At 46.6% G+C, this 16430-nt stretch overlaps 1 protein-coding gene across 3 annotated transcripts in view; it reads left to right on the forward strand.

Moving 5' to 3' along the window:
* The window catches only part of LOC147180124 (receptor tyrosine-protein kinase erbB-4-like), a 327725-nt gene that overhangs the window by 128074 nt on the left and 183221 nt on the right, over positions 1-16430 (forward strand). The gene's annotated exons all lie outside the window — the stretch shown is intronic.

The raw sequence follows: 16430 nt of genomic DNA on the forward strand, positions 1-16430 counted from the left end.
AGCACGATGCAAATGTCAGAGTGGGTTACACTGCATTGCTGACACTGCACTTGCGAGGCCGTAGCGGGAAAAGATGCATGCGGCGTGCAAAGGGACAGAAGGCAGAAATAGCAAAAGACATGTTCCGCTTGCGTGCGGACATTTTCACTTCCTCAGCAGGGATCAAGTCTAACGTTTGACGACAGTGAAATCGTTGATCAATCGTTCTGTTTTCTTGTTCTTCGGGGGTTACGGAGAGCCGAGCGCGGCTAAAAACGTAGGACGAGATTCGATACGACCTGGACCGATCACAAAGCTGAATCTTCACGGAAAATGCGCGGATGTTTTTGGACTGTGGGAGGACGCTGGAGAAAAGCGACACGTGCAAAGTGAGAGGATGTGAACGTCACACACAAAGATATAAGATGCTCGTTCGCAGGACGCGGCTATCGGTTATGATTAGAAAGATGTCATACTTTGTCTGCGGATCTCACGCGGCTTCGTCTGTCCTTCCTTCCTTTTCTCGGTCTCTCCTTTGGTCTCTTGAGGCCTCCCTGATTTTATGTTTTTTGGATTTGTTGGGGTCTGGATGTTTCTTGGGCTGGGGAGGAGTTCTGGTGGGGGGTGTCGGGTCGGTGCTGGATTTCACCTTCCTTGGTTTTCTTTGGTCCTTCCTCGGGTCTCCTGGTGTTCGGTTTAGGTGAACGGTATGAGATTTTTTCTAATAGTTTTTTTTGGTGAGCTAACAAATACACGCACGCACGCACGCACACACGCACGCACGCACGCACATACACATACTCACCCACACACACACACAAAAAAAATAATAATAATAAAAAATAAAAATAAAAATAAAGAGCAATGATGATGACATTTCCGAATGAACAATACTGAGCTCTTTAGAAAAAAAAAAAAAAGAAAAAAAAAAAAAAGATGTCATACTTAAGATTGTCCTCAATACAATGTTCCCTCGCAACCTTGCGCTACAGTTATCGCCGATGTTCATTTGTGACCAATTTGGTTTTTGGTTAAGGTACGCTATTTCAAGATAAAAAAAAAACAAATTTAATTAAAAAACACGAGCAGAGTTAAATAAAAATGGCGGAAGTTTCTCACAGCACACTTTTGGAGTGAGGAGGAAACCGACAATTCGTGTGGCGAGTGATGTGAAAAAAAAAGTATTTTATCCATGGTATAAAATACAAAGCGGAAATGGCGTCTCTTTGCGTCATACGTGTGTCGGTGCGACGTGGTTTGGACGGCAGTCGATCACGTTAGCACGTAGGGAGCTACTCGATCTCGTCTCGCATATAAAAAGGTTCATGTGAATCTTTCAGGAAGCGGGATTTGGACCGGTCCTTTAATTTCCAGTCTTACTCTTTGCTTTATTTGCAATCTGCTGCAGGGGGCGACATTCAGAGTTTCGTCAAGCATAGCAAAACAATAAATGTCACCTCAACACGTAAAAACAAACGTGTCCGGAACGAAATATTTCAAAAGAGCATTTTGCAAACGCACCCTGGGACCCACGTTTGATTCTGCGGGCTGGACCGATGCCAGACTTAATTGGACGCGCTGAAGCAGCGCTTGCAAAGTGCATTCTCAGTCGCCCGCCGCCCCGTTGACCCGGGGCGGGTCAGAGGCGAGCGTCCCGGACGCACCCGTCCATCCGCCCGGCTGCCAGACAGCCGGGCTTCGTCAGCGGCTAATTGAATCTGCCACTATTCATTTGCCCTTAATGCGCTTTTAATTGGATTACAGGCCCGGTGCCAGAGGGAGGGGCTTTCCACTTTCCAGGGAGGGCCGACGGGTAAGCCAGAGGTGAGGCGGCGGGGGAGCGCGTCATTCTGAGCGGTGACCTTCCGTTCCGACCAAACTGGAGGAGAAAGATCAAGAAGCAAGCTTTCACATTGATGCTTTAAAAAAAATAAAAAAAATGTACGGTCAGCAGGTTTGAGAGATTTGAAGGGAAATATCCATGGCGGTAATTGATATCTTTGGCTGAGAAAATAATCTTTTTCAATGATGGCATTAAAGTGGTGGGAAGCACAAGTGATTCTTTTTTTCCTTCCACGGAGCAACGAATCCCTGATGGCCGCCGTCCGTGTGTGTGCGTGACACGCGGACGGGCTCGAAATATCCTTTTGTCAGTTAAAAGTTGGGGGGAACGAGATGAGACAAATGAGAGGAATGGCGGTAAGAAATATTAGAGCGCTCGTTATTGCCCCGTTAAAAGATGTCTTTATTTGTACTCACATTTACGCACATTTGGTATTCGAGTCGCGACTTGCCGCAAGATTGGAAGATTGGAGAGGACTGGAGGTCAATGTTGAATTTTTAGTAGAATTGCTAAATAAATGACGGTGCGATCGATGGACTTTTAATGTGTCTGTCTTGAAAGGCGGCCAAGTCCGACGCGTCTCACGCTGCCTGATTATGATTGCTCGTTGTTTTCCAGCATGCTCACTCGGAGCAGGACCTCCTGCCTCCTGCCTCCTGCCTCCTTTCTCCTGCCTCCTGCCTCCTGCCTCCTGCCTCCTGCCTCCTGCCTCCTGCCTCCTGCCTCCTGCCTCCTGCCTCCTGCCTCCTGCCTCCTTTCTCCTGCCTCCTTTCTCCTGCCTCCTGCCTCCTTTCTCCTGCCTCCTTTCTCCTGCCTCCTGCCTCCTTTCTCCTTTCTCCTGCCTCCTGCCTCCTGCCTCCTGCCTCTTGCCTCTTGCCTCTTGCCTCCTGCCTCCTGCCTCCTGCCTCCTGCCTCCTGCCTCCTGCCTCCTGCCCCCTGCCCCCTTTCTCCTGCCTCCTGCCTCCTGCCTCCTGCCTCCTGCCTCCTGCCTCCTGCCTCCTTTCTCCTGCCTCCTGCCTCCTGCCTCCTTTCTCCTGCCTCCTTTCTCCTGCCTCCTGCCTCCTTTCTCCTGCCTCCTTTCTCCTGCCTCCTGCCTCCTTTCTCCTGCCTCCTGCCTCCTGCCTCCTGCCTCCTTTCTCCTGCCTCCTTTCTCCTGCCTCCTGCCTCCTTTCTCCTGCCTCCTTTCTCCTGCCTCCTGCCTCCTTTCTCCTTTCTCCTGCCTCCTTTCTCCTGCCTCCTGCCTCCTTTCTCCTGCCTCCTTTCTCCTGCCTCCTGCCTCCTTTCTCCTTTCTCCTGCCTCCTGCCTCCTGCCTCCTGCCTCCTGCCTCTTGCCTCTTGCCTCTTGCCTCTTGCCTCTTGCCTCTTGCCTCCTGCCTCCTGCCTCCTGCCTCCTGCCTCCTGCCCCCTGCCCCCTTTCTCCTGCCTCCTGCCTCCTGCCTCCTTTCTCCTGCCTCCTTTCTCCTGCCTCCTGCCTCCTTTCTCCTGCCTCCTTTCTCCTGCCTCCTGCCTCCTTTCTCCTGCCTCCTGCCTCCTGCCTCCTTTCTCCTGCCTCCTTTCTCCTGCCTCCTGCCTCCTTTCTCCTGCCTCCTTTCTCCTGCCTCCTGCCTCCTTTCTCCTGCCTCCTTTCTCCTGCCTCCTGCCTCCTTTCTCCTTTCTCCTGCCTCCTTTCTCCTGCCTCCTGCCTCCCGCCTCCTTTCTCCTTTCTCCTGCCTCCTTTCTCCTGCCTCCTGCCTCCTGCCTCGTAGCGGACCTCCATTACTTGAAAACGCTGACATTAACGACGGCCCATATCTTTTAATCTAACGCAGTTGTCACACTCGTCCCTTTTAAATGGCAGATTTTAACGGTGAAGGCAATTCATTTCTCGTGACTTGTTCAAAGCGGCAACAGCCAGCTTGGCATGCAAATGCGACGAAGCCAGCGCAATGTCAATCGATGCCGCAGTGACGTACGGATATTTAACAGACCGTACAAGCCTAATCTGTTTTTACTTCGTATTCAAGGTCAAAGTCTCAATAAATGTGTACTTATGTCTGATAACGGCAACGGATTCATTGCTCCTCCACCTCAACGTATTCGTACGTACTTTCATCGAGTCATCGATTTATTCACTTGCAGATGCGGCGGATCGGAGTCACTTGCAATACAAATGAAACGACGGTGACGTTCGCGAGCAGCACAACCTTGTTTGGCCGAATGAAAAGGCCTCGTCATCCATCAAGCGAAGAATCGCAGGACGGCAGCCGTCGACGTTCTCCCGCCTCCGAACTCTTAACGCGCGGCTTCGTGTCCGTGTCATCGCTTTACATCAGAATTGTCTCGTGTCACTCGCGGGGAGCTTTATTGAGGTCTGCTTTCACAGCGTGCTGCACAGGAGGGAGCGCCGTGCGCTGTTGCGGACTGTTGAAGAAGCGATGGCGGCGCGTGACAGCGGATTACCCGCAGTAACGGAGAGGATCTTGTTGGCATGAGATAAGAACGCAAAAAGGTTCCAGCTTTGAGCGCTGAGCAGCTGGAAATGAATTTGCTTCAACTTCAGTGTGTCAGCAACGTAATGTCGGTAAATTGTTGTGGCAAATTGAAAACAACATTCACAAGTCGCAAAATACGCTCAGTGTTATGTAATGTATGGAAGGATACAAAAATGGACATTTGCAGAAAAAAAGCTGGTCATATGCTGTTATAAAGCCGACTGTATACTGTAAAAAAAAATATTTTTCAGTATTACAATTTGAATGCAGGCCCGGCCTCGAATGACACTCAAAGTTCACTCAAAGATGCGATGCATGCAGTATTAACAATTTGATCGTATGTCTCCTCTGCATGGGTAGAAAATAATAATAATAATAAATAATTTTTCCCCCTTACACCCCCCTCGAATCGGGAGCACTTACTTGCAGTTACGATAACAACACGATGCACTCCGCCTCCCATTTGTACCACAATAAAAATTGGACATTTGTAGGACGTAAAAAAAGTGGACATGTCCGGGCAAATGCGATGTTTGTTTATCCTACTTGGGGGTGATCGTTTCTGCCATTGGGGCCACGACAGCTCACGTTAGCTTCAAAGTGATGTTGGCAAGAAAAGCCCAAAGGTATAAAGGTAAGTGATGCTGGAAACCCGCCATGTTGGCCTTCCCAAAAGTAGCCATTAAAAGCAAAGGAGTGAGCGGTGACGGTTTGGACCATATTCAACAGAGGACTTCCATCCATCCATTTTCCCAACCGCTTATTCCTCATTCCTTTCCGAAGACAAGTGTGAGCTGACTGGATTGCTTAACAGAAAGATCGCAGCTAGCTAGCTAGCTAGCTAGTGTTAGAGTTCAGCGTCGGGGTCGCCATTTGTTAGAGTATAATATATTTGTATTGTACTCTTTGCGTGTTCAATTAACTGAATGGTGAGATTCTGGTGAAGAAGTCCCTTTGCAAAGGTAAATAATTATCAGAAGCTTCTGATCACACAATTGAAGTCACTCAAACAGTGGTCTGTTCAAAAGTGTGCTCCTCCTCCTCCTGCACATCATTATTTATTGAAAAGTGGGTGAATACGAAAAGTCTCCTCCCATCAGCAAGTTCAGCAAGTTCCCAGGAATACAAATCAGATTAGAGAAAAACAATAATACATCAGCCTGTCCTTGGATTCTTCAACCGACTGAGACCGGTACTAGACTACACTCCCTTCTAGATAACAGTGGAAGAGAAACCCGTTGCCCTTTTCTTCTCAGGCGAAAGAGACAGATAAGAATACAATAGACAATTCTATTCATTGAGCTACACAGCTATAACTAAATCCAAAACGGCTAAAATATAAATTGAAACTGAAAAACAATGTTAATAATTCAACATTAGCTAGCTTGGCAGCCCAGCCGCCGCACGGCTGACCGCTCATTTGTGCTGTTTCACCACAGATTTAAACACTATGTAAGCAATATAGGCGCTAAACTCGACGTTGGCTATTAAAAAAAAAAGCCTGCGTATGACGTAGCGTAACATCGTATCATAACTCCAAGGGTGGGGGGGGGGGATTAGGGCTAATGTTCGTTTTCGTTCCCGCTGATTGCATTCATAAGTTTAAGAGGAACATTTTATTGCTCAGAGCTTGCTCGTCTCATGAGACAAATTGGAGAATCTCACCGTAGTCTCAAATTACTCTCTTTTGTTTCTCCTAAAATAAATAAATAAGGGAGACGTCGCAATTAAAGAGAGAATCATACTTAAGACTTAATGGAGATCATTTTGAGATCGAACTTCATAAGACCCATTTTCACTCGCGATAATACAAACGGGTTAATGTCGTTCAACAGATTTAGAACAAAAAACAAACAAATCTCCCTTGTTTTGTTTGTTTTAACAAAAGGCGATAACTGTTTGTTACTGTACATATGATGACCTTGCAGGATGGAGCAAAATGTTGGTTCTGCTGTTTATTACAAGGAAAAGACAAGCTTTGTTATTGTCATCCTATTAACGCATGACAGGAAGAAAAAAAAACGAGTCAATGGCAATACACAAGAAAGCAAGAGAGCGCAATGTGACTTGCAGCGTCGTAAATGCGATTGTGGCGGAAAACTGTTGGCTTTCATTTGAACCACGTTTCTTTGGGATGTAAAAAACGTGACACGGGATTCCATCCTTGACCTCGGCGGCCCTTCCGGTCTGCTTCCACAAACAAAGTGACACTTTGGTGGCCGTGCTTTAAGAGGCAGCCGCTAAAGCGCATCCCCACCGAATGATGTCAAAATCAATAAGGCAATGTCAGCAGGCCGCCGCGGGAGTAACGACGGGAGCCCGAGCGTGCTCCCGAGTCACGCGCGGCCAGGCACGCACTTAAACACACCCACTTCATCATATCATCAAGCCCATCGGCAGGCGTAATGGGGGAGCGCTTGATACATGGGCGAGGCGGAGGCGAGGCGGAGGCGAGGCGGAGGCGAGGCGGAGGCGAGGCGGAGGCGAGGCGGAGGCGAGGCGGAGGCGAGCCGGGCCCGCCGCGCTCCCGCTAATGGCCGCGGCCGGCCGTTGCGCTTATCGCGGCGTCCCTTGTCTCGAGCTCCGGCGGGGGATGACGGCAGGCCAGAGGTCAATCCCTCCTGACGTTATGAAGTCATTAAGTGAGGAACTTGTGAAATCCAGATGATCACGTTGGGCCATTCCCCTCCGCCCCCGACCCCCCCCCCCCCCCCCCCCCCCCGCCCCTCCGCCTCGCTGCAGTCTGTTTATCATGCCAGGAAGAGAGTGGCAAAAACAAATTAGTCCACGGGAGAGGAAAATAGCCAAGGATATCGATTTCGCCTTTTCATGCCAGAGTGGAGCACAGAAAATATTGGCCTATAAAAGGGAAACAAGGATATAAAGCCATTACAGTGCACACTTAATTGATCCCTCTTCCCATAACAAATTAATTGAGCGGAAAATGGCAGATGGCTTTGATGAATGTCATAAAAAGGCTTGTCAGCGAGGCGGCTGCGTACGACCCCCTTGCCCATACGCGTAAGAACGGGGGCTTCTTATTTGCTCATATGTTTGCATCCTGGCGATGCCGATGTTAATCATGTTGACTTTTTTTTTTTTGTGGACATAATTGCTCATCGTCTTCTGTTTCATTTTTTGCTTTTTCACCACCGCTTCAACAGCTGCTCGACGCGCCAACACTTGGCTTGCGCGCTTGCGTGCTTGTTTGCTTCAGGTTATGCTTACTGACAGGTTGCTGCCCTCGTAGCAGAACAAATGCTAATTTAATCAATTGGCTATAAATCCTACTGGTCGCTGACTCATGCGTCTTCTGCCCAGGGGACTCTGACAAAAAAAAAAAAAAAAAAGCCCTGCCAGTGCAGTTTGTTCAGCACACTTGTGCCCATCCACACACACATCCTCATGGTGCTATCCTTGTGGGGACATCTCATAGACATAATGCATTTCCTAGCCCCTCCCCCTAACCCCAAGCATCCAAAATGATTGCCTACCCCTATTCCTTAGCCTGTTCTCAACCATAACCCAATTCAAACCTAAACTCTAAAACCAAGTCTTGGTTTAAGCAAAATGGCCCCACGTGGACGGGTGGGCCCCACAACGCTGTGAAATCACGATTATATTGGCCCCGCCATGTGACAAAAACAAGACCACACGCACACACACACACATCGTACTCCTCCTCCATCATGCAACATCACGACCACCCCCACAATTATCCTGAAGAAACCAGACTGAGCGCATATGTTGACATAGTGGAACCCCCCCCCCCACGCCCCCCCCCCCATCTCCTCTAAATTCCTGCATCTGTGCAGACAGCTTGGAAGCTGCGGTGGGTAAACACACTCGGGTAGGAATCCATCCCTGGTAAGCGCTCCTGCAACCCTCTTAACCACAGAATTATTTATTGAGAGCAAATTCCCGCGCATGGTTGCGCCGCGCACACACATGCAGTTTCTTGACATCCAAATATCCAAAATTGGCTAATGCTGCTGACAGTGACTTAAGGGGGCTTAGAGGCTGTTCGGGGAGTGTGGTGGGGGGGGGGGGGGGGGGCACCGGGAAGGTGATGGAGTGACACAAACGCAGCAAACTGGGATGCAGAAAGTGTCATGCGACAGAGGAAGAGAAGTGCCGGCGTGGGCAACAGCCTGATAAAGAGAAGTTGGGGAAAAAAAAGGAAAAAAAAAAGGTGACAAGGGAGACAGCCGGGCTCTGCTCAGAATTCTGTGGGGCCTCTGCGGCCCCAGCGTTCCCCATCAATCTCGGGCTCCTATGGCAGCTGCATCTTAATCTGCCGGGGCCGGACGTGAGGACGGACAGGTCGCCAGGGCCGAGCGGTAAATAACAAATCTCCAGAGTGTCGCAAAATGCACACGTGCCGACGCGCCGCTCCTGAAACTCCACATTATCGGCAACAAAATGTTTTTTTTTTACTCTACTGTCAAAATGAGTGCGTTCATTTTGAGTGAATTTAAAGTTCCTTTAATGCCATTCTTTTTTTTTAACGCCCCCTTTGTACTGGAGGATTCCAGTCGCAACGCGGCCGATACGTCAACATCAAAATTTAACAGTAATGCATAATTATGCTGTATTTGAGAAGTTTTATTTTACAATTTTTCAAATGTGCAGAATTTCACAAGTACTTCCAAAAAATGCACTGAGCTGTCTCCAACGTCTTACAAATGCAATTATGCCATCTAGTGGCAGAAAAACGACCTCAGCACAAATCAAAATGACCTCGTTTTTTACAGTGCACTACATCTTTTTAATTGTAACTCAATTTTATGAATTGTTATGAAATGACTGTCTGTATCAATTAGCACGTCCGCCTCCCATTGCAGGGGACGTGAGATGGAGTCCGGGCTTCGGCCTTCCTGGGTGGAGTTTGCATGTTCTCCCCGTGCTCGCGTGGCTTTTCTGCGGGTACTCCGGTTTCCTCCCGCATTTCCAAAGACACGCGTGGCAGGTTCATTGAACACTAAATTGTCCAAAGATGTGATTGTGATTCGTCTGCGTGTGCCCTGCGATTGATGAGGGCGTAGCTGGGATAGGCTCCAGCACCCCCCTGAGACCCTTGTGAGGACAAGCTGTTAAGAAAATGGATGGATGGATAAAAGATGCATCCATATTTATATTAGTGTAACATTTATTTTCCATTTTTTTGCTAAGAACAGATATAAAATTTGAGATTAATTGTGAGTTAACTATTGAAGTCATGCGATTAATTACGATCAAAAATGGTCATCGCCTGACACCCTTCGTTTTTTACATTTACAACATGCATTCCAAAGAAAGCACTCGCGTTCACATTCTTCCGTTCTTGTGAAACTTCGGTTTCTCTTTAAATTCCACCACCTTTTTGGTGCGAGGAGATTTTTCCTCACTGTGAAATCATTGAACGACGATTATCCTCACGACAGCAAATAGCATCTGGCAAGCGTTGCCGACCAAACCGCATTGGAAAGTCTTCAAATTGACAACATACTGCAAAAGCAGGCGGAGGTTTGCCGGCACTGCAAGGTGAAGACCAAGCGGGAGGCACAAAGAGACACTTTGTTATTCAATGATTTACTACCGTCGAGAAGGGAGATATGGCAAGAACGTAAAAAGGACTCGGCATGAAATATCTTTTAGCAAATGACTTTTATTGTATTTTCAATATGTGACTGTGAAAAATGTTTTCGTTTGGCATGACTCAAAATAAGCGGTTCGGAAGCACTTGGCAACTATTGGCGCATACAAAAGTGTATGTGAGATCATGTGAGAGCTCTCCTCTCTCGGGGAACAGGATGCTTGACACCGCCGACCAATACCGTTAAATGCCCCATTTTGTATCTTTGTGTGCGGGATCTGCCAAAGATTAAAAAAATAAAAAATACAAAACTTTATATGAGATTTGAAAAAAAAATCCTTACGTGTGTACCTGACCTTAAGGTGTACGTCAGCCAGGAGGAGTGGCCTATCAGGTATAGTATATTCATAATAGCGATGACATTTTTTAATCGGAATTAATTGCCTGACTTCAATAGTTAACTCGCGATGAATTGCACATTTTCTGTTCTTAATGTACAATAAAATGTACAATCATGTTTTTTCTAAGTTTGTTAACATACAAGTGGGAAAAAAAGGTAAACTAATAGAAATATGGCTGCATCTTTTGGTCAATAATAGTCATTTCGTAATAATTCATTCAACTGAGTTAAATTTAAAAATATGTATACTGTACTGTAAAAAAAGTGATACTGATTTGTGTTGGTCATTTTTCATTGCATTTGTAAGACATTGGTGACAGCTCAGTGCATTTTTCTTTTCATATAAAGCGCCATCTCATCGTTCGATGCTGCACATTTTTTTAATTGTAAAATACAATTTGACCCCAGTCTCCACAAATATATGAATTATTATCACATTTATTACTGCTAAAGTTTGACGTGGACGTGTCTGCTGCGTTGCGACTGGAATTCCCTCAGTACAGTTTTCCAAGAAAGGGGCGGTCCTTAATCGCACGTTAAAAAAAGGTATGGTCTTAAAGGAACTTTCAATTAACTCAAAATGAACGCACTAATATTATAATATAAATTGAGAACGAGTCCTGAGATTTAATTTTGACACAACAGCACAATAAAGACTTTCCAAAAATTACAGCAGTTCGATCTAATCTTTTTTTTTTAACTCAATATAGCTTTTTTGTAGTTTGCTACTGCACACAATGCGAATTGTCATTGTTAAATGAAGTTATTGTTTCGCAAAACTGCTAAGCAAAGAAAACAATATTTTGAACCTTGTATTTATGGAATAAAAATCCATTGAAAATTGGCCTATTAAGATCATCATGATTTGTAATCTGTTTAAGCACTGAACAATCCATGCAGGACAAAAGTAAAATAGTGAAGGATGTCAACTTTTGGTTTTGGTGAAAGAAACTCAAAGCAAGGCAGCAACACGTTCGAATTCACAGCAGTTGACATCAAACGGCAGAAACAAAAAAAAGATATAAGACCAACATCATTTGCATTTGTGTTCAAAGCGATGCGGGCAGACACAAAGATGTGACGCAATCGATTCTTTATCTGACAAACGCGCAAGAACAACAATCTCTCTCTCTCTCTCTGCGGGACGACCATCTTGGATGTGGTAAGCCACGTGAATGCATTTACAACCCAAAGCAGCTGTGTTGCTTGAACCCCGGTTCTCTGCTTGCGTAAGACCTTGGCGGGTCAAAGGTCAGCGCATTCTCCCCACCTGCCAAGCCTGCTTGCTCTTGCAGCCTCGGGCTGGAGACGTTTGTGGTCCGCCGGGATGTTGGTAACCACGGCAACCTTTGAACCGCCAGAGGAGGCTCGGGATGAGTGAGGATAGAAGGTAACATCACACTATCAGGAAAAGAAGGTAAAAACATGACCGACCCCAGCGTCACTGCACGCACACACACACACACAAGTCTATACTATTGGTCAGTCCGCAAGTGTGGGTGTTCTTTTTTAACAAATGATTGACCAATCGGAAGTCTTGAAAATGACTTGTTCTCTTTGATGACATTATTGGTTAAAAAAAAAACGTGCCACTTTCAGGGTCCCCTAAAAAGTGACGATTTTGGAGTCGCCGACAAGATTTTGGCCCAACGTCAGAGATATGCAAACAATATGTGGATTTCCCGCCATCCGTTCATCATTCTTCATTATCTGCTGCACTGAACTCATCATGTCTGCTCAGAAGTCAAGCAAGCGAACCACTACATTATCAATCACTGCTTGATTTTCTATCAGTGTTGACCAAACATTGGCAATCCATTTAGATTATTCGGAGAGAACAATTACATTAACCTAGATCTGCAAATATTGCAAACATGAATTGTTAAAACAATTGCTGGTAGTTGCCTTTTAGTCAAAATATGTTCATCAGTAATTGACAAATCCCCCTTAGTTAATTATTGTGTACCGACTGTATTGTTTTTCAGTGTGTTATTTGAATACTGTACAGTGTGTAAACTAGAAAATAGAATGGCGATTATTATTATTATTATTATTGAGCCTTCATCACTTTTTTGAAAGAGCTCTTGAAATATTATTTTGCATAACTAACGACTGTGGACCAAATAATTAAACTAGTCTGAAGGTATAAATCAAAATGTACGTCTATTGAGTACATATTCAGCATTTTAAGAAATACTGATCACTATCGAACCAATTCAGGGTAAACCCCGTCCGTCTACTGCTCGCAGCCCGCTGGGATAGGCTCCAGCAACCCCGCGACCCCTGGTGAGGAATAAGCGGCTCAGAAAATGGATGGAAAGATGATCGCTATCATCAGGCACAACGTCTCAAACATCATTAACCTTTCCTATGAAAGGGTTTGTGTTACGTCGCTGAAGAATCAAGATGACGACTTCTGCAAGCAAGAGTAACATTTTAATACCAACTGCCACATTACGTCTGTGAGCCCAGTTTTAAACCCATATAACTTGATGGCAGATTTGGAAGATGAAGGCCAGTTCATATTTACCTCGCAAATGTTCACGTGACTACCAGACGCGGTCTAATAAAGCGCGGTGCCTCCAGCCTGGATTAAGACGAGGTCCGGGTTCAGCACAATCTGGCCACGTTGGGATAACGTTGCCGCCTTCGGCTCCAATGTGACATCGCAAGCAACTCCGATTTGAAAACCTTCTCTTGTGTTTGTGAGTGCGCGTGCACGTGGGGCCTTGTAGCCATGGCAACCCCCGCCAGGTGTTCATATGCGAGCCCGATAATTCCACTTGTGATAAAAAGCAAGCATATAAGGTCAGTGGTATTCAAAGGAGTCCAATTGCGCCCTCGGCCACATTCCAGACTCTCTCCTAGCTTGAGTGGCAGCTTTGATATTTTCCACTCTCTGCAAGATTTGGGGCTGTTTCCAATGTTGACATTATGATGTGATTAATACACCCAATAATTGTGTCGAGAGGAGGTGCTGGCGACAGCCACTGCCCGCAAAGTGAACGGGTGTCACTGTTGCAATAGGAACATGTGACTAGAAACGCAAGCGAAGGGGAGGAGCCAACGGTTGAAGGCGCAAGCGGGCTGAAGGGATACAAAGTGTCGCAGGCCGCGCCGTCGATGGGCTTTCAGGAGCTCGTGTTAAGCCAAGAGGTTTGACAGCTGGATTTAAGGAGAGGGGAAAGGGCTATAGATCGGAGTCGGGTCGCTACATGCTGCAGATTAAACTCCCATCCTCCTCCTACGCCATTTTGGGGGGCGTCTTTCACATCATGGGCTCCACTCTTTGGGCCGTGATTTGCAGCCGGCCGCGGCTCTCCGGTAGCCTCGAACATCGGATTTTCTCTTGCGGCATCGGCAAGGCCAATCTCATTTCATCGCAACGCACGCTGACCATGCATGGTGAGAGGGAGAATGTGATGAAGACGTGCATAATTAAGGGATTTTTCCCATTTTGGCTAAGTTTAATTTTTGGACAGACAGGAAGCAAAACATTTAGCTGTGTCACACTTTCATAAAGATAATTGGGCAACTGGATGGAGGGGTGGATGGATGGATGGCTTAATGGATGGATGGAGGGGTGGATGGATGGATGAATGGATGGATGGATGATGGATGCATGGATGGATGGAGGGATGGATAGGGGGTGGATGGATGGATGGAGGGGTGGATAGATGAATGGAGGGGTGGATGGATGGATGGATGGGTGGATGGATGGAGGGGTGGATGGATGGATGGATGGATGGATGGAGGGTGGATGGATGGATGGATGGAGGGGTGGATGGATGGAGGGGTGGATGAATGGATGGATGGGGGGTGGATGGATGGATGGAGGGGTGGATAGATGGATCGAGGGGTGGATGGATGGATGGATGGATGGATGGAGGGTGGATGGATGGATGGAGGGTGGATGGATGGATGGATGGATGAATGGGTGGATGGATGGAGGTATGGATGGATGGATGGATGGATGGAGGGGTGGATGGATGGAGGGATGAATGGATGGATGGGGGGTGGATGGATGGATGGAGGGGTGGATAGATGGATCGAGGGGTGGATGGATGGATGGATGGATGGAGGGTGGATGGATGGGTGGATGGATGGATGGAGGGTGGATGGATGGATGGATGGATGGGTGGATGGATGGAGGTATGGATGGATGGATGGATGGGTGGATGGATGGAGGGGTGGATGGATGGATGGATGGAGGGTGGATGGATGGATGGGTGGATGGATGGATGGAGGGGTGGATGGATGGATGGATGGATGGATGGATGGAGGGTGGATGGATGGATGGATGGGTGGATGGATGGGTGAATGGATGGATGGATTAATGGATGCTTAATGGATTGATGGATGGATGGGTGGATGGATGGAGGGGTGGATGGATGGAGGGGTGGATGGATGGATGGATGGATGGATGGTGGATGGATGGATGGAGGGGTGGATGGAGGGTGGATGGATGGATGGAGGGGTGGATGGATGGATGGATGGAGGGTGGATGGATGGATGGATGGGTGAATGGATGGATGATGGAGGGATGGATGGATTAATGGATGCTTAATGGATGGATGGATGAATGGATGGATGATGGATGCATGGAGGGATGAATGGATGGATGGATGGATGGAGGAAAAAATGGATGGATGAATGAATGGATGGATGGAGGAAAAAATGGATGGATGAATGGATGGATGCCTCCACTGCTTCCTTTTTGGTCTTTTTCAGGATAAGAACAATCTTCGAAGGAGTGTTCTTATCCTGAAAAAGACCAAAATCTTCGAAGGAGTGAAATCAGGATCCACACTGCAGTTGCCCCATTACGTTGTTTGCCAAGCGCCAAGAAACAACAATAGAAGTGGAATGGTGACAAAAAGAATATGAACACATAAGCGCACTATTTATTGACCAAATGGCACAATCATGTGGCAAATATGTTTGCACTTGCAATTGATGGACGCTGGCGGTCTTAAGGGAACTCAACGTCTCATCAAACCAAGCACGTACGTGAAAAGATTTGTATTTCTTGCCTCACTTTGAATGGGAAAGTGCAAAAATTGAAATCCTTGCAGATGCCGCATGCCGCCACGCACGCTTTATTGCAAAGGACGGCGTTTCGGTCAGAAGTGTTTGCACCGCTGGGATCTTCAATCACTCGCTCGCTATGTTTCACATCTGTACGTGCGGGTTGAAGAGCGGCTGTGTTGACCTCGCACATAGAGATGATGGTCATAAATTGGTCTGAAGTCTCATTTTCCCCGCAGGATTTTGAGCAGCTGCCACAGCTTAGAAGCCACTTTGCTGCGGCGGCCCCCACAGCGGGCGAATGACAGAGATAATGAGAACATTTTATGGCCTGGCTTGATGACCAGGGAGAGGCCAGCGTATTGCGAATGCAAGAGCTGTAAATAGTACATAATAAGCACCGCATGGCCGAAATCCGCTGGCCTTCCATTAAAAAGGAAAGAAGATAGTGGCTCATCTCACCTATTGCACCCACGGCCAGGCTCGGGTGAGAGAAACATGATGCCAATGAACATGAGGCGGGATGGCGAAGGAGACGGGAAGAATTATACTGCCACCATGTGGACGACAAGACACATTGCTGCTTCATGGCGGAAAATGGGAACGTTGCGAGAAATAGTTTCGAACGAGAACTTGCCAGTCAGTCAATATTGTTAAGCACTTAAACCACCTCGCAAGGAGAAAGGTCCGCCAGTCACTGTTCTCTTATAATCATGACTTTTAAATGAGGATATAACTATAATGTGCACATAATGTTGCCAGTGCCACCCCAAAGAAAATACATCAAAATCAAAGAATTGACATTTAAACATACTGTTTTCAATTTCTTTTCGTCATTCACAATTTGAAATGGCATCATGTAAAAATGTCAGTGAGCTAAAAGAAAATAACTATTCCTTATGAACTCCTTTTGTTGGACTATTTAAAATAATTAATTAGTCATTAACATGTCAATATTGTGCATGGTTTTCATTGTAACATGAAAACTACTTTGAATAAGTACCTTGTACCTTGTGTACCTTGCACTGGAAAGAGTTGACGTGATAATTGCATTACCACAGCATTTAATAAACGGACAATCTTTCTGGGATACAACACCCTCCTTGGGAATTGACATTGAATAATAATAATAAT

This window comes from Leptonotus elevatus, chromosome 2 (assembly GCF_054856555.1).
Source record: "Leptonotus elevatus isolate MCC_2025b chromosome 2, RoL_Lele_1.0, whole genome shotgun sequence".
NCBI classification, from domain to species: Eukaryota; Metazoa; Chordata; class Actinopteri; order Syngnathiformes; family Syngnathidae; genus Leptonotus; species Leptonotus elevatus.